This window comes from Phoca vitulina, unplaced genomic scaffold (assembly GCF_004348235.1).
Source record: "Phoca vitulina isolate PV1807 unplaced genomic scaffold, GSC_HSeal_1.0 scaffold18, whole genome shotgun sequence".
Classification (NCBI taxonomy): Eukaryota; Metazoa; Chordata; class Mammalia; order Carnivora; family Phocidae; genus Phoca; species Phoca vitulina.
In genome coordinates, this window is record NW_022589721.1 from 4665881 (window position 1) to 4692704 (window position 26824).

Below are 26824 nucleotides of genomic sequence, written 5' to 3' on the forward strand. Positions count from 1 at the left end.
CTCTGCCTCTGTCTTTATATGGTTATTTCCTTCGTGTCTGTGTCTTTTCCTCTTCTCTGTGTGTCACATTCTCCTCTGCCTTTTTCTTATGTAAGGACACTTGTCATTGGGTTTAGTTAGGGCCCTCCTAGATAATCCAGGAGGATCTTGAGATCCTCAAATTGATTACATCTGCAAAGACCCTTTTAAAAATGACGTCATATTCACAAATTCCAGGGGTTAGGATGTGGACCACCCAATGGTGGGTGGCCGCCATTCAATCCACTACAGTCTTCTTGCATGGTATTCTCTTACTTTCCTCGAGCATCCTAGTGTGCTTTTCGTCTTCTCTGTCTGCATTAGTAGGCTGACTTTGGTTTAAGTTCAGTCCAGCCACCAGCTAGCTGTGTGACCTTGGGTGTGTTTCTTAACTTCTCTCTGCCTGAGTTGCCTAACCAAGTGGGAAGTGTAAATATGCATTTGACAAGTTTGTTGTGAAGATTAAATGGGGCCTGGAATGTAAAGCTATTAGCACAGCTCAAAGAGGAGATGATCTCATTGTGGTTCGCATCTGTGGTAAGATTTCAGCTTTCAATGCGTGCTTTTACAAGGAAGCATTTATCTCGGTCCTTCTGCCTTCATTTTCCCAGTGCCAAGGTAAGCGTTGGAGGCATGCCCCGATCTTGGAGCACTGGCTTTGCCTTGGAAGCCTTGCGGCTAACTGGCAGACAATTGGTAATTCACTATTTTAAGTTTTAGAACACTGGCAGGAGGTCTGAGTTATGTTAATTTCAAGACCCTCTGACAGACTTATCTTCAGATTTTTTTTTTTTTTTTTTTGTAAGTAGAGTTTGGCACTTATTCAAAGAGTCAAAAGAAGCCGTGTGGGAGATACCTTGTTTAACATCTTTTTGTCATTTAACACCACTTGTACCTCACAGGGAGAAAGCAGAGGGTGCCTGAGAGCTAAATTTAAATTGTAAGGATCTAAGCAGCACTTTTTTTTAAAGATTTTATTTATTTATTTGACAGAGAGAGAGAGAGAGAGAGCGACAGCAGGAATACAAGCTGGGGGAGTGGGAGAGGGAGAAGCAGGCTTCCCGCTGAGCAGGGAGCCCAACGTGGGGCTCGATCCCAGGACCCTGGGATCATGACCTGAGCCGAAGACAGACGCTTAACGACTGAGCCACCCAGGTGCCCCTCTAAGCAGCATTTTTAAAAGAAGGTAGATAACAGTTTCCTGTCTGGGAGAGATTACTAGAAGAGAAAGTTCTGTTCAGGCTTTCTTTATTATCTTCAAGAGAAAGACCTCCCCCTACAAAGTCCAAGGAGAGTTATTTGTAGCTAAGTAAATGTTTTAAATCCTATCTTCTTTAAAGTAAATATTCTCTTCAAAAGCCAAGGAATATTTAAAACCTATACTTCCTTTCCTTTTCCTTAGAAGGGAAAGGTTTCTCTGATGAAACACTTCAGTCAGATGAGAATGTCTATGGAGGTCCAATTTATAAAACAAAACCAAAAAAATCTTCTCTTATTTAGAGAGAGGATGTGATGGTCGAGAATCTACAGTAATATTTGTCCAATACTCCTCATCAGGCAAAAAGATTGCCAGATGGTTCATATGTGCGTTCAAGTTTGAGAAGCACTGATCTAGTGTGGCAGATAGACCCTGGGGTGACTCCCCAATAATTTCCACCTCTTGTTGTTCAAACTTTTGTGGGATCCCTTCCCCTTGAGTGTGAGTGGGACTTGTGACTTACTTACCGCTGGTAAAATACGACAAAGGTGAAGAGATTTTGCAGATATAATTAATGTCTCGCATTAGTTGATTTTGAGTTAAATGGAAGAATACCCCATAGTGGGGCCCAACTTTATTAGGTGAACAGCCTTTAAGAGAGGGACTGATTCTTCTGTGAGGTGAGAGGCTCTCCTTGTAGGTTTGATGATATAGGTAGCCAACTGGGAGAAGCTGCACAGGAAGGAAACTCAGGTGGCCTCTAGCACCTAAGGGTGGCCTCTAGCACCTGCGGGTGGCCTCTAGCACCTAAGGGTGGCCTTTAGCACCTAAGAGTGGCCACTAGCCAATAGCCAGCAAAAGGGAGGGTCTCTGTCCTGCAGCTGCCAACCACCTGCATTAGCTGGGAAGCAGATTCTTCCCCAGCTGAGCCTGGGGATGCGCAAGAAGCCCAATGGACACCTCCACTGCAGCCTTGCAAGGAGACCGTGAGCCAAGGAACAGTAAGACGTGCCTGGACTCATGACTGACAGAAACTGTGTGTCAATAAATGTGTATTATCTGAAGCTGTTGAGTTCGTGCTGATTTTATACAGCAAGAGGAAACCAGTACCTTTAGGGCAATTTATTTATCTACTCTGTCTTATTTGCCTAAATATAAAGAGGGGAGAAAAATAGTATTAACCAGGGGGTTATGGGGCAGGTGAATGAGTAATATGTGCAAAGTACTTAAAACTGGGCTTGGTAAAACATGGTAAGTGCTAAAAAAGTGTTTTATCATAATATATACCTGAACAGAGAATTACATGACTACAATTCTGCTTTTTGAAAACTGCTTTTGACCAGGGCTAAAGCAGGATGTACAGAATGAATGACGGTCAAGGACTTATGTTGTATCTTGTGTCTATCTGGGCTTCCAGGACATCCCAAGTATATCTTTGAATTTGCTTCGGTGAAAATGTAGCTCGATGCCGCTCGAGGGCACAGTGCTTCTTGTGTTCCGGTTCCTCACCAAAGAGACTCCGTCTAAGCATCTCCTCGTTACAACTTCAAGTGGAAAAACGTGTACCTTATCTTCCTTTTACAGACAGGTGAGTGGAGCTGTGGAAGACATTATTTGTCCATGTCGTGGAGGAAATGCATGATGTCAACAGAACTGACATCTAGCATCTTGATTCAAGCTCAGATTCTCAAAACCCCAGAGGCTCTTTCCCGTGTGGCACAAGACAGGCTCAGGGAGAGGATGGGCTGGATGAAAACCACGTTTCTCAGTTCAAATTTCAACACTTGCTTCCTTCTTCTGTGTCTGCCCCTCCTCCCCTGCCCATCACTAAACTGTCCATTGCTTCCTCTTCGACAGAAACTTTGTTTTGGGACTTACTGGCAAGTGCTACTTCTGATTCCACACCATCCCTCGCAGGTGTAAGTGATGCAGAAGCAGGAGCAGGTCATTGAGTAGTGGCATGGCTACTCTCACGACGATAAAATTAGAATGGGACATGAATTCTACCCTTCACTTACTTTTCTTTAGTCTCTAAGTAAAACATATGCAATTCCAAGCACTTCCTTGTGGAATATCCCTGTCATTCTTTGTCAATGGTCCCGTTACCTTCCTGAAATGACTTGGTACTTTGTATTTAAAATACTCTTCAGATATTTTTAGTTACCATGTCCTTTCAGGAGACTTGTATCTAGCAGCCACTGGTTATATTGCTCTTTGTTTTGAAGCTCAGTATGCATTCAGGAGGGCTTTTTGTTCTACTCTATGGCAGTCACTCGCGCTTGGTTTGTGCAATACCGATGAGATTACTCTATAACTGAACTTCCATAAATCATCCTCCTCTACATGCAACCAACTCCCACAACCTTTTCTTCCCTCAGAAACCTTTTCTAAGCCACTAAGTGATGAGATAAAGAAACAGGTTTATCTCCTTCAGTACATGTTTTATTTTTCATTCGTTTATCAACTAACGGTTTAGGCTTGGGTGCTAAAGGAAATGTGTTATTTTCACCTTACCCTGCTGAGGAAGTGGCTTCGCTGTGAAAATTGTACTATGTCCTCAGATATTCGTGTTAATGTGATAGAGTATATATAATTTTTTATCCATTAGTTAATTGAATATGACAGTCTTGATGTTTACAAGTCACCTCTCAGTTAATATACAGGTATCTGTATACATATAAATATATAAATATCTATTTGTGTCCTTATATTGGAAGTCCCTGGATTTCTAATATATGTGGTAAAAAAAAAAAATAAGAAGAGTGTATTTTTGACCCATTCAAAAATATTTGACTCAGGGACAGTAAAAAAGAGTAAGCCTAAAAATGACACCAACACATACACTAATAATAATGAAGAGAAGGGTGGCAGTAATTATAACTCTTAAATCTGAATCCCGCTAAGTTAGTATGTGCATTTTTAATGACTGTGTCGAGAAAGTTATATAACAAAAATTCTTTAAGACTCTTTCAAAGACAGTACTAGAGAGTAGTAACGATATTTTTAGATGACAGATTTTCCTTCAGAAAGCTCTCACAATCACTGTGTTTTCATGATGTCTTGACTGAAGGTGGGGAGAACTATTCCACACAAGGAAAACTTAAGCAATGCAATTAACTACGTAATTGCATAAGAAACACAGCAAAGGTACAAAATCAAGATTGTATCGTATTTGTTTTCTTCGTGTCTCATTACAGAGCATTTAGAGAGAGGCCAGGCTGTGAACAGGAACGATAGGATGCGGGCGAACACAGACATAGCCACCACAGTTGCTGGAATGTTGAAATACTTGTGCAAACCACACTTGTGCCCAACCCCTGCCTCTGCCCCAAGAACCTCTAGACACCCTGAATCCAGCACCTCAGGGGTTAACTCTGGCATAGTGGGACCTTCCAGACCCAGCTTTTATTCAGGGCTCAGGCTGTGCCAGTGGTTCCGTGTTTTGAGCGTTACCCGTGGGTCAAGCTCTTTCATAGGTAATTGTGCTGCTCAGTGAAGTTTCAGTGATTCAAGTGGCCGGAGGCTGTCTGAAAAGGGAGCGTGGTCTGTCTTTCTGCTGCAAGTGCACTTCATTCCATTTCCCCCTCAGACTCAGAAGTGTCAGTGATCTGCCTCTGCTCTGTCAAGTCCCCACCTGGAAAGCCACTTCATGGGGGCTGGTCTTTGGAAATCTGAATACCTTGATGGAGCTGCTGAACCACTCCCGTGGAGGAAAGAAAGGGAGACGGCAAAGAAGGGGTATCTCTCTGTCTGCCTCCGCACGGTCATCTGAGGAGAGCAGAAGTGCTACGGGAATGACCGCTTAGAGGGAGCCAGGCTTTGGCTACTGAGCTGCAAATCCAGCCGGTTATGATAAGCCGGCCTCAGACACATAGGGATGAAGGGTTTTTGATCTTCCCTGGAAGCTACACAAAGACACTGTCTGAAATGAGTTAGGTAAACTCTAGGAGTTGTTTTGCTTTATTTAAGTGAGAGAGGACGAGTAACTGATGTTTGAAATATCAACAAATGAACCACCCTTGTCCTTTTGCCACAAGGATGGTATGACAAGGTTAGAGCAACAATGCATATAGCAAAGATCCACTGTACATTTCCAACATTACCTAATGTCTCCAATGTCAAGACTAGTTCTTAGAGAAGGAGACTGAAGACTAAATATTCAGGTATGATTATCTGCCTCCAATGCTGTTTAGAAATGCTATGTTAGGATAGGTTAATCTCAGCCTTTATGGCTTGTAGAGGTAAACTGATTATTCCTTTATCACTTTAACTCATTTGTATTCCCAAGCCCTGTTTTCCAAATAAAACTTTTTTCTAGTTACTCATGGCTAGGCCACATCAACAGGATGCATATACTGCTGACTGATGACCACCAGTCTTATTTTGCTTTTTTCCAGGGCCATATATACTCTGTTCCCTCCCTACTCAATGGCTTTCCAGGTCCCGTTACTGAATGCTGTGGGTGAAATTTCCTGTTTTCCTTTTTTTTTAATTTTATTTTATTATGTTATGTTAATCACCATACATTACGTCATTAGTTTTTGATGTAGTGTTCCATGATTCATTGTTTGCATATAACACCCAGTGCTCCATTCAGTACGTGCCCTCTTTAATACCCATCACCAGGCTAACCCATCCCCCCACCTCCCTCCCCTCTAAAACCCTCAGTTTGTTTCTCAGAGTCCATAGTCTCTCATGGTTCGTCTCCCCCTCTGATTTCCACCCCTTCATTTTTCCCTTCCTACTATCTTCTTCTTCTTCTTTTTTTTAACATATATTATTTGTTTCAGAGGTACAGGTCTGTGATTCAACAGTCTTACACAATTCACAGCGCTCACCATAGCACATACCCTCCCCAATGTCTATCACCCAGCCACCCCATCCCTCCCACCCCCACCACTCCAGCAACCCTCAGTTTGTTTCCTGAGATTAAGAATTCCTCGTATCAGTGAGATCATATGATACATGTCTTTCTCTGATTGACTTATTTCGCTTAGTCCCATCCGCGTCATTGCAAATGGCAAGATTTCGGTTTTTTGATGGCTGCATAATATTCCATTTGTGTGTGTGTGTGTGTGTGTGTGTGTGTGTGTGTGTGTGTGTGTGTATCACATCTTCTTTATCCATTCATCTGTTGATGGACATCTTGGCTCTTTCCATAGTTTGGCTATTGTGGACATTCCTGTTTTCTGATACAGGGACAGACTAGAAGATCATAGCCTGATTTTTTAGTCACTGGCTAGACAGTAAGATCTCATTTCTCCCTCTTGTTATAGTCTCCCTCTGGGCTTGCCTTTCAGAAACAACTCAGTTGCATTTTAGACCCAGTATACAACTGAGTTGCTTGACCTTTCTATTCTGCGTCTCTCAGGGCAAGTCGAGCTATCAGCAACCTCCTTTCATGCTTCATGGCAGCAGGCGGAGCATATTCTTACTCAGCCACCAACTGTTCTGCTCAGCAGGCAGCTATGTTATGGTTGGGAAAGGTAGCCTTCCAACAGACCTAATATTTATTTAACCAAAAGCAACCTCTGGGGCTAACCTACAATCACAGGGAGCCTCAATCAAACATTGTCTGTACACCCAGTGTAGCTTAAGCAGTTCAAGAACTTGTGATTAGAAACTTTGATAGAGTGGAATTAAAGTCACTCAAGGTCCTGAATGCCTTTGGGGCTCTCAGCTTATACTTGGGACATTCATGAAATATGGAAGGGAAACAGCAGTGCAGTGAATGTTATAATTCAAGATATAAGCCAAGATCTATGTTAGAGGCAAGTTTCTATGGTTAAATTAACATTTTTAGTGCATTTAAGTGAAAGTAGCCTTTTATTTTAAAGTGACTAGGCATAGACTTAATAGAAATGGAAAAAAGTGTAAATCAAATCAAATCAAATTTTACTTTCTTTAAGAAAGGATAAACCACAAACCTACTACATTTTAGTTTCTTATAAGGTCTAAAGTGTAAAAAGATTTTTTTTTTTTTTACTTTATTTCAGGTTCTCAGTTTTTCTTCCTCAGAGGTCAACTTATTTCTTAATTAAACCAGCTCTCCTTTCCTCAGAATTATTCTAGATAATCCATATATCAATCCAGTGTCTCTCCCACTCTATCTCCCACCCCATCCACTACTCCTGGCCACCACTGCTCTGTATAACTTGCTTCCACACCTGTCCTTCTGCCCCTTTGTCCAATCCTCATTCCACCTGCTACTCTTTGACCTCTCCTCTTTGTCTTTCTACTCAAAGTTATTGAAGTAAATGTGTTCCTAGAGAGCAGAGGCCATGCAACATCTGCTGTAACAATATTAAACATCTCTAAGATGCGAGTGTTGGTGGTACCAACAATATCACTGAGTTTGCTTTCTTTGAAGGCAAAAACAAAAGACTTAGCTCTTGAAACACTCGTTCTTGGGATGTTGTTTAGGAATACAGCCATCCTGCCAGAAGCAGCCTAAGCCATGAGGATTGGCCATATGTAGAGACTTTAATCGATAGTGTCAGCTGAGCTCCCAGTCAATAGCCAGTTACATGAGTGAGGTCTCTTGGGTCTCCAGCTCAGTTGAGTTTTTAGATCACTCCAGCCCCAGCAGCCATAAAATTGCACCGACGTGAGAGACACTAAAAGAGAACATCCCAGATGACCCTGGTCAACCCACAGAATCCTTTTTCAGATGGCAAAAGTATCTCAATTTTGGGTAAAGATCCCCTGAAGGTTACAGTTTTGTTAAGACTACTTATGGTCCTTTTCAAGTAGATAAGGAGTCTTTTAAGAATCTTAAAAGCAATGTCTTACCTACAGTTGCCAGATAAAGTACAGGACATAACATTTGGCAATACTTACACTAAAAATTTATTCATTGTTCATACGAAAATCAAATTTAACTGGTCTTTTATTTGCTAAACTTGGCAATCAGGCATACCTTGAATCTCTACCCAATAAAGAAAGGGGTCTCAAAGAGACCTCTTAATATTCCCTATCCATACTTCATTCCTTGGGTCTTTATTAGATCGATATGGGAAGTAGATTCCCTAGATCTGTTGAATCCACTTATTAAAATGCTGTAAACCTGTCCCCAAGATCCTCTGAGCAAATATTCATTCCCAACACTCCCCAAATTTTATAGAATATATAATGCAATCCCACAAAACAAATCCAAAAACAAAGTAGAACTTGGACTTTGGAAAAATCAAATGCAAATAAAAACATGATTGAATAAAACAAAGCATTACTTGTTTTGATTTATCTCTGAAGGATACAGGAAGGAAAAAGAAACCAAAGAATTTGGATGGTTTTCAGCAACAAGTAAAACCTTCAAGTTCATGGAAAAATAATATCAACAGCATTTAATTTTTGGATATTGTTTCATAATTTACAAAAGACTTTCAGATTATTTAATTTGAATTGCACAAGAAAAGTGAAGTGAAAAAGTGATAGATGATTTTGAATCCTGTGGATCTTAACACTGACTGCCACTGAAACTCTTGTACCTCACTTACTGCAGAACTCCTTAAATTATCACATAGAATCTATGTACTCTTATTTTAGATAAATTCTAACAAGCTATTTGTTACCCCTTCTAGCACAGGTCAGAAACTTCAATGAGGAAGATACGCTTATAGCGCTAAGAAGCTAGTGGGCCATCTGGCAGTGGAGGAGGACACAGCAGACGCAACTCCAATTTCACGTGAGTTTGGAGACATCTAATATATTGGCTATAGATCCATACAAACCCCAGTAAATTATCAGACCTGAGACTGCCGATTTTTGACATGTGAATTAAGTTGATATTTTTATCTATGGCTCCAATATGTATGTTAAGCTCCTAAATAAAATGATGCACTTTAGAAAAATGTGTCAAAGTAACATATAATTTAAACAAGTAGCTGGAAAAATTTCCTACATCAACTACCTTATTCTATGACAATATTAAACAAGATAGAATTATTTTGGGGCACTAAAATGCAATTGCTTGTATAAAGCAATGAAAGTCATTCATTTCTACCCTCATTTTGAAGCATGGATCTTTCTGCAAATTATATTGTTGATATCAATAACATCCTTGGCAATTCCTACATTATATGCTAGTATTGGTTGGAAATCTGAGAAAAAAATTCCAAAATAAACCCAAACAACATAAATTAAGCAACCAGAACTTTTCCAGTGGGTTAGAGGTTCTCCTCCTGTGGAGATGGACTACCATAAGGCGCATTCTTCAGAGGTCTTGGAGCAGCTCTCATACTTTTATCTGTTTTCGCACATGTGATAGATGACACTTAAAAAAGAATCTGGATGTAAATTTAAGCAAAGTTTACCATAATGGCATCAGAGTCAGTATGGACGTGGATATAGTACTTACTCTCTCTGCATTTTCCTGTGCTCTCTTCTTTATTCAAAATTTATCTATCAATAAAAGGAGAAAATAAATTGTTAGGACTTACGAGATTCTAATCTACATTACGACCATAATGTAATTGCTGGTGTTGTCTTGTAAGAGTGTGAAACATAAGATAGGTTTGTCTGTTAGGTGCAGTGGACAAATGCTTTTGCTAACATTCTACATTGTTGTATGGAGTTGACTACTCTTGGTTTTGTCTGCTTGGCTTTCAGTTTTCTTTTTAGAACCAGCATCTCATTTTGTCTTTCAATAATCATCTTGCTCTCTGCCCATGTAATTGAGTGGGACTCACTCTCTGCCCAGTTCCCCCTCTCCAGGGGAGTGACTGATTGAACAAATCAGCATATTTTATTCCCCCCTGGAGGCAGAAATGGACAAGTGAACCCAGTGATAGAGTGAGACTCAATCCCAGAGTTTTTCTATAATAGTGGGAAGGAAAGGTCTGATTTCTATTGGTGTTGCTAAGTGGTAAGGTAAGCTATTCTGCTACTTCATGGGGAGAGCCTACATGAGAATGAAATCAATGTCAAGGAAAGCAAAGAAAGAAGGTTGAGAGAGTAAAAGTCTACATGACACTGTTTTAGCATCTTGGTCAAGCCATATCTGAAGATGTTACTCCTCTAAGACTCTTCAGTTATGCTAACTAATAAATTCCTTTTCTTGTTTAGGCCACCTTAAACTGGAATTTTATCATGTAAAATCAATCAAAATCCAGAATTAAACAAAATACAAGCTAGCAAGAGTGATATTCTTGGAAAAAAAACCCACGATTCTGTTTTAAGAAAAAATGCATAAACTTCAATTCCTTAATTGAAATTATATATCACTCATTTGTGCCACACACCTCATAGCACTGTGAAATATTTGTGAGGGAGAGCATGAGTGTAGGCCATTATTTGTCCTTCCCACATGTTTAATTAAATGAAGAAACTTGGTGTAAATCACACGTAAGTGTCAAAAACTGGAAAACAAGATGCCTTATTTTACCTTTAAATGCTTCTGATCAGCTAGTTCAAAAATTATATCATGGAGAAGATGCCTTTTAATTAGTGACTCTACTAGCCAAGCTCTGTGGTAAGTCTTGCATAGAACATATTATTAGCTACAAGATTGTTCTTCCAATGGGATTAGAGAGATAAATATTTACACCTCTCAAAGGGGAGGATTGTGTTCAGTTTTCTGCCAAATAACTTGTCTTTCAGAGTTAACAAGGACATTGTAACTGGATCCAGTTAAATATTATACAGTAAATCTTAGTGATCTCATATGAGGCTAGCAACACAGAGCTAATGAGCTTGAGCTTGCTGGGGAAAGATTGGCTTGCCTCTTACTCCTAAGAAAGACCCTGTGTGAAAAGAGTTCCTTTTTTCCTTTTTTCTTACCTCTTTCTCAAGTCATGTGCGGCTGTCTTGCCCACATAATTGCAGGGCCAGATTTACTTCCTTCCTGGACAGGAAATGAATAGTTTCTCTGGCAAATTAACAAGTCAGCTTTGCCTTAGACTGGGCTCCCCTTAATTCTAATCAGAAGTTAATTTTGATTATCACAGGCATCCTTCCCAGGGGTTCTTTTCCCTTAGTCTCTGGTTTTCAACCCACCAAAATCAATTGTTTGTGTGTGTGTGTGGGTGTGTGTGTGTGAAAAACAAGTGGCTACTTTTAAATATAAGAGTGGCTCTTTGCCATATTCCAGACTGGAGTCCTGACGAGCCTCTGGAAAGAAAGGAATTTCACCGCACTAGAGGTTAATTGTAGTGAGGGATAAAGGACATAATTGGATGACTTGCTTGATGGGTCGACAAAAGAGTATGCGTTTACTTGGTCAATGCCAGAGAGGACATAGTCTCTGGTATATTTTAAAATCTCCATTGTATTTAATAAAATCGGCTTGTGTGGTGGCAACAGACATGGATTCTGTAGTTTTAAATCAGTTTTAAATCCAAACTTAGCGACTTACTAGTTATATGACTTTAGGTGACTTTCTGAACCTCTCTGTGTCTTGGTTTCCCTATTTGTAAAATGGAAAGAAAATGAGAGTTCTGAAAAGTTTATATTCAGCAATATTGGTGACATGCTTAGCACCCAGGGGGCACCAAATAGTTCATTGTTAGGCTCTGATCTTACCTGAAAGTGGCTTGGGCACTTGCTCAAGTGGTCAGTACCTGTCTGTGTCCTGATTCCGTTCCTCGTGGCAGATGAAGTGTGACATGAAAACCTTGGCAGTTTTTAACTGAATTGAGAATTTGGATCGTAATAGACTTCTAAATTCTAAGTTAGAATGAAATAACCAGCTCACTGTATTCTCTTCCTTTCTCTTACATTTTGTGGGTGAGCCCCACCTGAGGGTTAAGATCCACTTCTGAATCTTGCCACATCTGTACACCATTGATTGAGAACTGAATATTTCCAATCCTTTTGATAATAAACTGATGTCTGTTTTGTTTTTGTTTTTTTTTTTTGAGCCAAACCTGCCAACAGTAGAATTGAAACGATGATTCTGAGACGTTTCATATTGTCTCTCATTTACACAGAAACCAATTTGGGAGACCTGGAGGTTACTTGGAACCCTGTTTCTGTTCTCTAGCTGCCCTGGACTCAAAACTTCAGAAAATGAATAAATGTTTTTTGTTGTTGTTGTTGTTCAATCTTGATTAGCTGGTGAATCTAATAGTATCGTTGCGAAGAAAGAATATATATTACTTAAGATCTTTCTATTGATTTTCCCTTCTTTGTATGTGACCTAATTTTAATTTTCAAGACTAAATTTTCCATACCTATAATCCACAGCAGAAGGTCTTCAAAAAGCTATCTTTGGTTTGCTTGATTCCATATGTGTTATGGAGACTTTGTTCTGCCTTTATTCACCTAGTGAAGTGCATTTATTAATACCTTTTTAAAGGATTTCTGTTATCTTAAACCTTTCTGGTAGTTTGCATATTTACTAGATATACTCTTTAAAACTGCGTAGTAGGTAAAATGTGAAACACAGACAAAAATAGAGATTATAGTATCATAAGTCTTATGTACCCTGAGTCTCTGTCAACCAGGCTCAACAATCATGAGCTAATGGCTAAGCTTGTCTAACCTCACATATCCTTACTCTCCTTCCATTGTCAGATTATGCTGAGCTAAATTACAAGACAACATATGATTTTATTAATATTTCAGCTTGGCCTGTTTTTCTAAAAGATTCTTTTTAATATATCCCTAACACTGTGATCACACCTAAACAATAAACCATCACTTCTTAACATCATGATCAATTAGTTAGGGCTCAAATTCTACCAAACAAGTTCTACTTTTAGCTGCATAAAACTGCAATTTTTTTTCCCAGGTGTGGTTTCCAGAGCTAACTGTCATTATCTGTGATCACCGCTGGATGGCTACCCTGTGCCCCCCCAAGATTCTTTGGCAACCAAGTTGATCCCTTTTATTCAGAACTGGAGGTATTCCCTGGGGGCACATGTGCCAAGGCCCAGGAGAGCTGCCTGCTCTGAGAAACAGGGGAGGGACAGGCTCTGAAAACCCACTTGCATCCATGAGACTCTGAACTCCTGGTAATGGCTCAAAGTGGGAATCAGAGAAAGCTTTCTCTTCACCCATCGGTAAGCTGCATGATGCAGGGGTGTGGCAGGGGCCCTAATTAGAGATGGGGGAGACCGCATTGTTTACAGCTGCATCCACACAATCTCCCCACCTTCCCACATCATGCAACCTGGGGTAGAGGGTGGAGGAGAGAGGCTGGAATTGGTATCTGTCATTCCAGGATATCATTCCCAACCAATCCCAAGGGGAAAGTGAGCATAAAGCAGTATGGAAGGGACAGGCCGTCTCACTAACATTCCCGTCTCCAGACTCCCTCTCCAGGTGATGCTGTGCCCTGAGAACAACACTGACAGATGGGCATGTCCCACTGAAGTCCCTGCTCAGGTCTGTGTATCGGGAGCGCTCCAGCAGGGTGGTACCAGAGTCGGGAGGTGGGGGCCTGGAGACTGCGCTGGACACTAGGCCTCAACAGTAGGCCCTTCTGGGGGAGGGTAGCAGCTTCCCAGCAGCCTTTGGTGGGGACTGCAGAGAGACAGTCACTGGCTCTACTATCGGGGTCACCTCTAGGCTGTGTGGCCAGACAGATCAGCACTTGGGCTGTCTGGGCAGGGACAGGACTTTGCTCGAGGAAGAGATGGGGTAGGTTGTTTTATAGCCCTTTGGGCGGTGCTTTCCTTGTTCCCAGTGTAATTGGTTTAATATGATTACACCGCACAATCCCCAAGAAGGAGAAGGCCCTCAACCCCTCTCTCCAGCCTGAGTGTTTGGACTCCCCACCTCTCTGTATCCTTACCACTTCCTCAAAAGCAGATAGCTCTGCTGACTTCTGGCCTTCAGGCCTCCTCTTCTGTTTGGAACACTTATTCTTTTCCTTGTCCTAGCCCCAATCCTTCCTCAGGTCTCAGCTTAAAGGCCCCTGGCTCTGGCAAGCCCCCTTTCACTTCCACAGGTGAGAGGCTGCCGCCATATATTCCCGTAGTGCTTGCTCATTTCCTATCTCCTCTGTTTGACTGTTAACACCTTAAAAGGCAGGGACCACCCTTATTTTGCTCATCCCTTTATTCTCAATGCCTGCTACAGGGCCTGACACAAGCAGGTTCTTTTTTTTTTTTTAAGATTTTATTTATTTATTTATCTGACAGAGAGAGACACAGCGGGAGAGGGAACACAAGCAGGGGGACTAGGAGAGGGAGAAGCAGGCCTCCCGCGGAGCAGGGAGCCTGATGTGGGGCTCGATCCCAGGCCCCTGGGATGATGACCTGAGCCAAAGGCAGATGCTTAACGACTGAGCCACCCAGGTGCCCCACAAGCAGGTTCTTAATACATATTTATTGAATGACTGATTTCCATTTATAAGATACTTAGGGAACAGGTTAGAGCCAAAATTTTGAGCTGGCTCACAAACATTATAATAGAGGACCTGACTTATTAAGAATGAGACCTTAATTAGGCTATAAAAACTTTTGCTGCTGGAAAGGGGAGTAAAGAGCAGAGGAGTGGACCATGGGCCATTCCTCATACCATGGCACCCTGTGCTATGGACAGAGCCTGTGCTCCGTCATGACCAGTGGCCCCAACACAGAAAACAGGACAAGCCTCCTATTATCCCTCTCTGCTCTGGGAGGCTGTGTCAGGTTCCTCTGGGGCTAGGAGAGTCATCTGATGTCTTAGAACCCAGGACCTGGAGCCCCAGCTGGCAGCCACCTCCGGATGCTGGAGTGTAGACCTCAACAGAGTGAAGAGGCAGCCAGTCTACCTCTCATTGAAATCAGGGCCCCTGCACACACTGCTGTAAAGAAATGATGCTGCAGCCCCTGCTGGAGCTGCGGAGCAATAGAACTCAGCCCCTCTGGCTAACCAAGTCTCATTGCACAACAACAAAAGGGTTTTTGTATTTTGTTCTGAAACCTGACTTCCTGAAACTTCCATCCAAAGGTTCTCATTCTGGAGAAACATCTAGGGACTTAATCTCCCTCCAGTCTAATAGACCTTGAACTATTTGAAGAGAGCTGTAAGTTGTGACCATAGTGCCTCTGTCTGCGATGTAATTGAGGGGCCACCTTGAATTAATCTAAAGGGAGAATGGCAGTTGGGGATGTTTTTCTCTAATTGTGTCGTGATTATTAATTACAGGGAGTGTATTTATAAAAACCATCTAAAATAGAACTCTGCTGAGAATAACTCATTTGTCTGTCACTTTTAACTCACTTTCCCATTCCCAAACACTGCTTCCATAGACTATTACTACATGTGGCAACTGGACATTATAAATGTCCTTTAAAGAAAAATCCCAGTTTTAAAAGTCTCTGTCCTGCAAAAGAGACCCAGCTGACTTTATTGATGGTCAGAAAGAAATATCACCCAAAATCTTAGCTATTTTGCTATAGACTAGAACCTTGGACCATCTGTTCTCTTAATATATTAATTTGGGTTGATATGATCATGGTAATGGATTAAGTTTTGCTCTAGGCTGAATTCCTCACTTTCAAATTGTTATCAGCTGAATTCATGCACTGGCTTATTCACAGGTTATAAACAACCAACTCAGTTGCTTTGTTTAGTTCTTAAATCACTTCCCTATTTTTAGATCATTACCATATTTGAGAAGAATAGGTAACCTTTGATGTCTTGTGCACGCGGTAGCCTGAGGTGCTAGCACGTAGGTCTAAGTCACTAAATCTCCGGCATGGAATGGAAGTCTGGGACTGGTTGTGTATGACATCTCACTCTATGGATTTTTTTTTCTCCTGAGAATGCATCCCATTTAACACCTTCAGCCAGACAAATTGAGCTATGTTTGAAGCCCCTGCCCTTCTCAGTGAGTGACTCTATGGCGACGTCCCCTTCCTGCCCACTGGCCTATGCTCTGTAACTCGAAGCGGCCTGCAGTTGGTTGTGTGAGTGTGCGATCTCCTCAGAAGTCATGCCATGTCCTTGCAAGTAAAGCCACAGTGCCCAGCTCCACTTAGTGCCCTCTGAGTCAGCTTGCCAGGAAAAACGACTGCCTCATGGGGAGAGACCTCATATTAAAAGTGAAAGACCATACCGATAATTTATCCACGAAGGTCCTCGTATATAAATCACTTTGAAATGAATATTTGTATCCCTGACACTGTGTGTGTTCCACATATTGAAGATGTAAAGGCCTATGGCATTGACACATATCCTGCCAGTGTATACTTCTTCACGGAACATTTTTGTATCCTAGAATAGCTAGGTTATCCTTACAAGACAGCTTTTTGTCCTCCAAGACATCACTGAGGTAGACCGTTGGTTCTCAACCACGAATGATGTCGTCTCCTGGGGGACCGTTGGCAGTGTCCGCTGTCGCAGGAGAAGGCTTGCTACTGGCACTTAGTGGGTGGAGGTGAGGAAGCTGCTAAAAATCCTGCCATGAAGAGGATAGCCCTACCTAACAGAGAATTACCTGGCCCCAAATGTCAATAATGCCAAAGTTGAGAACCCTTGGGTTAGAGAATTTATTTCTAATTGATTTAAATATTCTCCCTATGGACTTCAACTTTATTTACTGTTTTAGATCATTTTCTTCTTCTTTTTTAGATCATTTTCTTGAGTCCAAGAATGACTAAGTTTAGTACAGAATGCTGCTTACCAAAATTCCCCACACCACATCCAAGATGAACTGACATTACCAGTGTAACAAGCGTAATGCACATTACTAGTGTGATACTGGGTCTCCATGTCTTCTGCAGCCTTAAAGAGGAAGGACTGAAAAGGAATAAGGTATTAGTTTTCTATTGCTGCCATAACATATTACCACAAACTTAAGGGCTTAAAAGTATACAAATTTATTATCTTACAGGCTGTAAGTTAGAAGTCTGACATAGATCTTCCTGGGGTAAAATCAAGGTGTTGGCAAAACTGCATTCCTTACCCAGGCTCTAGGGGAGGATCCATTTTGCTTGCCTCTTCCAACTTCTGTAGGCTGCCCACATTCCTTTGCTTGTGGCCCCTTTCTTTACAACAAAGTGAGTAATGTTGCATCTCTCTGACACCTCTTCTGTAGTCCTATCTACTTCAGAATACAGCCAGGAAAGTTTCTCTGTGTTTAAGGATCTTTGTGATTACATTGAGTCCACCCATATAATCCAGGATAATTTGCTCATTTCAAGGTCTTTAACTTAGTCACATCTGCACAGTCCTTGTTGATATGTAAGGGAATGAACACATTCAAAGGCTCCAGGGATTAGGAATAGACATCCTTGGAAGACATTATTCTGCCCACCACAGAATAATGCTAGTTTTGGCAACACCTAACTTCCATTGGGCTACTGATGTCCTACAAATTGGGGACAAGCTAGAGAATGTGGGCTTTGGGAAACATGCTATCAGTCATCATAGAATTGTCTTATAAGCAGCTTGGCCACAACCTTGTAGATATGAATGGGTTTGCACCTGAAGGAAATGGACATTTCAACTGTCAGTCATTCTGGAAAGAAGTCATTCCTGAGTGAGCTTTAGAACAGGGTGAGGGAAGTACTTTCTTCTCTCTCTGAAGCCTGGGCTCCCTTTGGTCTAGACCTGGAGGTATGAGGTACCTGGAGCATGAACAGTGGTTGGGTATAGTATAAACCCGTAGCTCTGAGCAAGTGGCCTGGGATAGAGGACATGATGTGAACCTATATTGTAAGGGACCTGTAAGGTGTTGAGGACTGTGCAGTATCTTTGGTTTATCCTTAAAATAGTCTTATTATTAGGATTTTTAAAATACTAGCTCATTTCTACAATGTTGTGACAAGTGAAGGGGAAGGGCTTCTGGGATGAAAAGAAGCAGTTTATAGGGTCAAGAATCAGATGGGTGGTGAAGGGAGGATTTGGGGAACAGAAAATGCTGAGATATTCAGAAACTGTTAGAAGAAGAAAACATAAGCTGGAGACTGAATGTTTGTACCCACCCCCGACCCCAGAATCCATTATGTTGAAATCCTGACCCCTACAGCCATACAGATCTTCCTCGACTTATGATGGGGTTATATCCCAATTAATCCACCACAAGCTGAAATTATCATGAGTTGAAAATGCATTTAACACAGCTAGCCTACCAAACATCACAGCTTAGCCTAGCCAAACTTAGACGTGCTCAGAACACTTACATTAGCCTACAGTTTGGCAAAATCATCTAACACAAGCCTATTTTATAGGAAGTGTTGAATATTTCATATAATTTACTAAAGACTGTATTGAATGTGAAAAACAGAATGATTGCCTGGGTACAGAATGGTTGTTTTTTAAGTGTATCGGTTGTTTATCCTCATGATCACGTGGCTGATTGGGAGCTAGGGCTGCTACTGCCCAGCATCGCGAGAAAGGGTCCTGTGGCATGTCGCTAGCCTGGGAAAAGATCCAAGTTCAAAATTCCAGGTATATTTCTACATTGCTTTCATACCATAGTAAAGTCGAAAAATTATAAGTCAAATCATCATAAATCAAGGACCATCTGTAGTAATAGGAGGTAGGGTCTTTGGGAGGTGATTAGGTCATGAGAGCAGAGCCCTCATGAATGGGATTGGTGCCCTTTTAAAGAGTCCCTAGAGAGGTCCCTCACCCCCTTGCTTCATGGGAGGACACAGAGAAAAGATGGCAGCCTATGAGCCAGGAGGAGGGCTCTCAGCAGACGCTGAATCTGCCAGCGCCCCAATCTTAGACCTCAAGCCTCCAGAATTGTGAGAAGTAAATTTCCGTTGTTTATTAACCATTCAATCTGTGGTTTTCTGTTATAGTAGCTAAGACAGCCTGGGAAAGTTACACATCAAAAGGATGAGAGGGTTCCAACCTTAGCAGTTTGAATATAAGAGGGAAATGTGACCTCTCCGGGCTGAGGACTGGCATGTTTGGATTGTGTACCAAAATCTGCTTTATAGTAACCAGTACAAGTACAGGATTTGAGAGAATTTTGGTATAAATATGACATTTTCATTCACATAAAATTCTCTTACATCACAAGATTGAACAATATAATGCTGTGGAGATTATATTTTTTCTTTTAGGTATTGATTGAGATAAGCCTTGTAAAAAGAACCTTGGAATTTTCATGAGATTGGCTTTTGTGTTTCCTGTTTTTGCTCTGAACATTGTACCTAAATGAGCTCATCCATTCCTGGGTTTACTCACTATCACACACACATGTGGTTCTGGGTGGGATCCTTTAGCACTGTCCTCCCTGTGAGAAATCATAGCCCCCGCCCTCAAGGAACTGAGTAGACCATGTTTATTTCCCCTTTGGAGACACGGGTACCCAGTACCATGCCTGGGAAAAATGATTTTTTTGCTTGATAACCATCAAAGTTACTATTCTCACTAACCAGGTAAGACCTTGATCAACTCACTTTATTGAGCCTCGGATTCTTTACCTAAAATGAGGGGTATGGAAATTTAAGTCTAAGGAATTTCTGACTTTAATATTTTATATTTCTTTCAGTGTATAAAGTGTTGCTTCAACCCAGTGATGGTTTTACCTACTCTTTTCTGTTTGAAAAGTGCCTTTTCTACTGTTCAAACTAGTTGTCTTCCAGTAAAGTGTCAGATATTTCAATTGATAGCTAACTAAGCCAGTAGGATGAGTCTTGAGATACACGTGTGTGCACATGTGTGCACACACACACACGTGTATGTATATATTGTGTGTATATGTATATAAACTATATACATATATAATATATATGTATATAACATATATACATACATATACATATATATATACATTTGGTTCCTTCCAATCAGTTCCTCCTATGTCTATACAACATAAGATGCATTGGAAATTAATTCCATCCCTATGCTTTGTCAGGCAGAATCAAAAGAAGCAGTTTCTCGGTGCTACATCAGACAAAGTTTTGGGCAAAATGAGGCATGGAATGAGGCTCTGATCTTTATCATTCCCTTCTGCCTTGCTATCTCCTTAAGCTTCTTAGATTTGTATATCTGGTTCTAGAGTCCTTTGCCCTGTTCTGAACCCCTGGATCTCCAACTCTCCTACTTATTCTCCAAAGGAAATGCTGAGGTTGTGTGCTACAAAGTTTCTTAATTGCATCCCCCCCCACCCAAGGGACAAGAGCAGCTGCCTTTGCCCCAACCCATGGGTGAGCTCTTTTGAGCTTTGACATGCAGGAGATGACAGAAATATACTGGCTTACAAATGCCAATGCCCAAGGCCACCACAGGGATGCAGAATTCACCTGCCAGAGCATTTGACACATCAGGAAAAAGCAACAGCTGAGAAAAGCCCTGTGAGAAATTCTTTGTCACGTCTGTGGGAACGGCTGTCCAGATTGTAAATCAGTAGGATGTCTGTTTTGTGTAGATAATGCTCCCAAGGGTGGAAGAAATGGGATTTACTCAGCTCATTTAGTCCTGGTGTGGAAATGATAGTATACCAACGACGTGGGAGTAATTTTTCACCATGAGATAAAAAGGCCTTTGGTGTCTTGTCCTTAGAAGGTTGGCTAAGGCTGGGAGACCAGTTGTTTCTAGATGTGTACTTCTTTGTGCAGTCCCTTCCTCACATTAGATAGTAACGGTCACAAGCTTTGAGCATGTCCAAAGAGATCACCTCTTTCATTCAGACCAATCATGACAACAGTATTCAGATGTCCTTCCCTTAGCTCTGACTCCTTGAAGCTCTTAGAGAACTTTTCCTTTCATTCCCGATGATGGTCAGTTTCCTTTCGATGCTAACAGGAAGTCAGTTACAGATACTACTGATAAACAAAACCTTCTGGGTTTAAACAGTAATGAACTAAAGGAAAGCAGGAGGGCAGAGCTGTTTGCAAAGGATGTAGTTATTCAGAGGTGAACGTGTGTAACAATGTGTTATTGAGAGGAAGTTCTCTGCGCAGGAAGGTAGTATAGCTAACTGGAGACCTGCCTTGGAACGACCCAAATGGACCTGAAATTAAGTAGAAATTCCCATTTAAGTAGTAGTTTAACATTCAAAAAACAGAATCCAGACTCCCAAAAGGGAATCTAGGAAAAACTCAAATATTTCACTTACGCTATTTCGAGAATATCCATAGGGGAATCAAATAGTATATAGTAATATTTATTAAAATATCAAATTTTCTCTCCAATTATCTAGCTTCTCCAATACCTACCCATAGTCTCACTTCCCAGTCTGGAATATTCTATGTCTTTGGCAATCATCATCGTCATCTAGGCACAAAGGAGAAACCTGCTTTCTCTTTAGAAGGTGGATTCCACACTAAACTCACTATAAGACTTCTGATAAGAAATGGGAGGAGTAAATAGGAGTAGACGGTTTGTTTGATTAGTCCATGCAAACTAATGTATTAGGCCAGTGGTTCTCAAATTTGTCTAGGAGATACCATAAAACCCCCAGATATTATGATACTTTTCAGAACACCATGAAAAAACAGACTAATTAATTCTGTTATGTGAACTGAGAACATACTTTACATTTATAATGTGAAATCACAATCTTGAGCATACCTGTCCATGAAATAAAAAGTCACCAAACTCACATGGTTAGTTTCTTCCTAGGTTTCCTCATTCAGAATGTATTACTTCGATCCCCCCTTGTTTTTCAGACACTAGCACTTGATAGCAGAAGTGCAGAATGGACATCAAAAGCGTAATACAAATACATGAAAGACAACTTACAATTGAGAACACAATCATCTTTTAAATTAATTTTTTGTACAAATTGGGAAAAACTATCAGAATTTTATTTAATGCTGCAATATCTTTTGTCCAACTTAAAACATAGCTGAATTGCATGGGAAAATATTTTCTTTGCTAATTGTTGCGCTGGGTTCTGTGGAGGGATATGAAGGAAGCTTCTATCCAAGAGACAGAGACAAAGGAATGTCTTCTCCAGCTTTATTTTTCCCTTTTCTAGGCTACTTTTTCTCTACAATTTGGCCTACTTTCCTTTATTCTACTTTTTCTAATCCTTTTTATTAAATGGGAACTTTTCAGTCTGTATCTTACATATGTACTCTGTAGCTTTTCTTATCTTTGGTAACATGCTTCTTGAAACTGCTATGATATGAATGTTTGTGTCCCTCCAACATTCATCCATTGAAATCTAAAACCCCAGGGTGATAGTATTAAAAGGTGGAGCCTTGGGAGGTGATGAGTTCATGGAGACAGAGTCCTCATAAATATGATGAATGCCATCATAGAAGGGACCCCAGAGAGCTCTCCCTCACTTCTACCACCACGTGAAGTTAATGAGCTAGAAGGTGCCCTCTACGACCAGGAAGCTGGTTGTCACTGGACACCAAATTTGCCAGGGCCTTCCTTTTGGACTTCCCAGCCTCCAGAACTGTGAAGAATAAATTTCTGTTGTTTATAAGCCCCCCAGTGTATGGTATGTCGTTGTAGCAGCCTCTCTTCACTTCCAGGGCATCACTTTTTACAGATTCTCGTCTTAGGTTTCTGTTTGTGTCTTGGTGGCTTCTTACCCCGTATCTGTCCATGAGAGATCAGTTGCTCCAAAGCTGGCCACATTTCATATATTTTTCCTGGTCAGTCTCATTCATTTTTGTATTTTCTCTAACATCTCTATGGTGATGACTCAAAAATTTCCATCCAAGTTTAGACTATTCTTTCAACTTTCAGATCTATGTTTCTACCCTCTCTAGTTAACTTCCTCATATACATGGCAATTATTTTATTCATACAACAAATGCTTGTCGAGTGTTAACAACAGGACAACAAACAGCAGTTTCTTTGCCCTCAAGTTGTTCATGGTTTCTTGTAGGAGGCAGTTTTCTTGACTGCCCTCTCTAGAATGTGAAATCCTTGGAAATAGAAATTGTCTTCGTTTTGTGTGTGTCCAGATTCTACCAAGAACTGGCGTATTAAGATGCTCAAAATATGTTCACTGAATTAATCCATGAATTGTAGACACTTGAGGTCAAAAGAAGTGTTCCAGTCAACCACTATCCCAATTTGATATTTGATTCTTCTCTAAAATATCCCAATAATGGGTCACCCAGATTCTGCCAGATTAGAAGGTTATTGTTTGTCATTGGTGTTGATAGACTCATGCAAAATGGCTTTCCTAGATTTCTTCTTTCGTTGTGAGAAAGAAATACTGAACCAAGAAGAGCCTGGGAGAAATCCTATGATATGTGAGCAGAGGTAGAAAGAAATGACCATTGTGCAATGAGGAAGTCATATAAACAGGTTAGAAGAAGGGACCGAACTATTCACCTCACATAGCACCCATTCCAGAGGGTCAATAGCTACAGCTGTTTCGGTTTTGCCAATCTTGCCCTCCAAATTGGACACGTGCCTTCCATTTACTTTAATAGGAGCCATATGTGTGCAGTTGATGGTGGTACTTATCGCTCAGGAAGCAAAGTGCTGAGTTCCTGCCACCCACCCACATCTGTGGCTTTATAAGCCACAGGCAAATGAAAAACAAACATGCTGCTGGCATAGTAGGAAACCGCGGAGCTTTGACAAAACCAACCAGGAAGAAAAAGAGAATGGGGGTGTGCTGGCAGGCTGCTTGAGCATCACAGAAGGTAAGATCCTAAATTCACCGTCCATGCGGCACTTTGCTAAGGTCTTTCGTTGAAGCCTTATGGAGGATATTTCTGAGACACCCCTATCTGGAAATGAAGCACAACATTCATGATTAATAAAGATAGCTATCCATTCATTTATTGAACAAATGCTCGTTTGAGTTCCCAGAACTGGTCTGCTAAATGTGATAACCTTTCCCGTAGTACCAGGTTGGAGTTTTAAAGAAAAAACTATAAGGATAGTCAAAGATATTCAGTGCAGCATTCTTTATGATCTCTCTAAATTGGATAGTCGTCTGTGGTCTTGATAAATAAATAAATTATAAAACCTTTACACAAAGAAATACCATTTGCAGAAGTTAGAGAGGATTAATCCAGTAGGCACTACTATAGGCTTCTTCCCGAGACCTATTGCTAACTGAAAAAAGAAAAGCTTTAGAACAATCTACGTGTAGGCATTTATTCAACAGACTATGGATTCTCTGAAGAAAACCGATTCCCTTAAAAGCTTAGTAGGTTTGGGATCTATTTGCACCAGTCAATTTTAGTAAAGACAGAGCTAGTTACCTTGTCGAGTCAGTGCCAGAATTTAGATTCCGGTCAGTGGACCCTAGAGCTCTGCACATCCTTGCAGTGATTAGCTTAATACTCTCCAGTTTGTCTTCTTTCTCAAGATAGCTCAAAAGTCCCATATTATCTTTCCCTTGTCCTCAGCCTATAGTCCAATGACTGGCTCTTTTCACTGGAGCTGGTGGTCTGCTTTTTAGATAGGGAGTTCACAGGTTGGGGTGTTTAAAAGAAGTCTGAGGGAGAAAATTGTTGATTTATCCTCCTATCATCTCCTGCTCCACTTTTAGCCTCCATTCCAACTTTAGTCTGGGCCAGAGAATTTAGTATCGCTAACCCTGCAAGTAAAAACGTGAACAGAATCTCAAACCCCTTCAGTGATTTGTATGACGAAAAGGTCTTTCTTAGCATGGTTCTATTTTCTTCCCTCTGTTTCCAGATAGGCTAACATGCACAGAACTTCTACGTACAATTAGTTTGTTTCTTTTTGGGTCTGGGCGAAGGCTACATGGAGTAACCAATATACCCCTACCTTCTAGAGTTTTCTGCAAATGGCCCCAGTATTTCAGCCTTGTTAGGCATGTTATCTATATCCCAGATATAATAGATGATCTGTCAGCCACCTAGTAACAAACATTTCCAACTTCTTTGAAATAGTAGAGGTATCCTTACTGCCAGCTACCACATCACAGCTCCGCCAATTCCACATTTATGGACTCTTAGAATATACTTAGACCCTATATCTAAGTACTGGTTTCTGTATTAAACCTAATTTGTCCAGTTTCAAGCAACAGAAAACTATTCAAAGTATCTTAAAATAGTTTGTCTTCTATATGTGAAGCAGGGTAGTTTTTCTTGAAGCACAGCTGAATTCCATCAAAAGCTTAGTAGGTTTGGGATTAACCTCTCTGAGGGATGTTGTCACACCTAGATGTTTTATATTCACCCGGGAGTTTTAGACTCTTATCATCGGATTCATTCTCAAGACGTCTTATACTCACTCTGGGCAACTCTAGACTTCTGTTTCTGAAACTGCTCTCCTCAGAAGAAAAAGTCTTTTGCCCAATAGCCTAAACAGTCTTGGCTTTTCCATTGCCTCTGATCGGCCTGGCTGCACGTGTGCTCGGCCAAGGCTGGGCACTGTGGGCCGCAGAGGGTGGGCCAGGGCTGGTGTTCAGTCTCGGAAGCAGGTTTGGTCAGCTATTCCTGAAACACTGTCAAGAAGAGGGTGATTTCCCAAGGAAAAGGGCTTTTATTCCTAGAATAAGAAATTTCAGATCTGGGCATGAAAACTAAGATATCAATGACTAAATATTAAAGAGACAGTAAGCTATTTACAGAAAGGAATTGATTAAAAAAAAAAGGAAAATCCCGAGTAGGCTGGATATTTGAGAAGTGGTGTTTTTGAAAGAGCAGGGAGGAGACATTAGAAGCTATATTGCTATGTAGGATTTTGGGGGGACAGTATTTTTAAGCGTATTTTGCTTTTATGCTATATAATTTTCTTTCTGCCACTTTTTAAGAAATAGAAATAAAGACACCTTTTGTCAAGGCCTTTTGGACATATATTTGTACTGCCTTGTGGATATAATATGCTAATTCTGGTCTGGAGGGCACCCAGCATTTTTGGGGTTACGTAAAACACTTAGACACAATTGGTGAGTCTTTAGGGAGAATGACTACACTAAGGATAGCATTGAGTCCAGGATCCACCTTCAAGCAACAGAGAATTTTTCTCCAGAGCTCCTTCTACTCCCAGAGTCTTCCATATTTCTGACTCTCAAGTTTCCTTCTAACAAAGACTTAGGGTCATCTGTAGTGCTAACTAGTGCAATAAATAAATGGGAACAGTAGGAGTAGGCAGCCCTAAAGTTTCAGAAGGCATTGAAAGCAGGCTTTCCGAAAACCATGTGGGTTTATTGTCCATGAAAATAACACAAAGCAAAAACACACTGAGCAGCACTTTAAGATCATGAGGAAGCTTTAAAAATGACCAGTGCCTGGAAGCTACCCCTAGTGATTTTCATATAACTGGTCTGGGGCAGGCTTGGCATGAGCATGTGTTAAAAACTCCCTAGGGGAACCACTGCTGCCAAGTTGATGCCCTCAAGCGTGCACATGAAGGCCACAGCCTCGGGAACCACATTTGTTGAGAACCCCTGCATTTTCTCCACCTTCTTTTGTTATTTAATGAGCTTAATATGGGAATGCCTAACTGGAATGCTGGTTTTATGAAGTAATGATATTGTCAAGTCAAGTAAGCTGTCTGGGCTGGTATGAAGGACAGCAACTGGGAACCCAACAGTGGATTTCATGACCACGTTTCCGTGTTGCATTTGTAATAAATGGCCGAGCTGGGCCAGAGGTAAAGGCCAGCACGTAGATGTTAAAAGCCTGTAGCAAAGGCTTCTGAGACCTGCAGAGCAGAGGGAATATTCCAGCTTACAGCACAGCTGAATTCCATCAAAAGCTTAGTAGGTTTGGGATTAGCCTCTCTGAGGGATGCTTTTTTTTTTTTTTTTTGGCGGAGGAAGGGAGGGAGGCAGAGAGAGGGAGGAAGGGAGGGAGGCAGAGAGAGGGAGGAAGGGAG

General features: G+C 41.1%; 1 pseudogene; it reads left to right on the forward strand.

Annotated features, from left to right (window-relative positions):
- Nucleotides 1–2681: 2681 nt before the first annotated feature.
- LOC116639576 overlaps nt 2682–26824 on the forward strand; it is a 177466-nt pseudogene continuing 153323 nt past the window's right edge.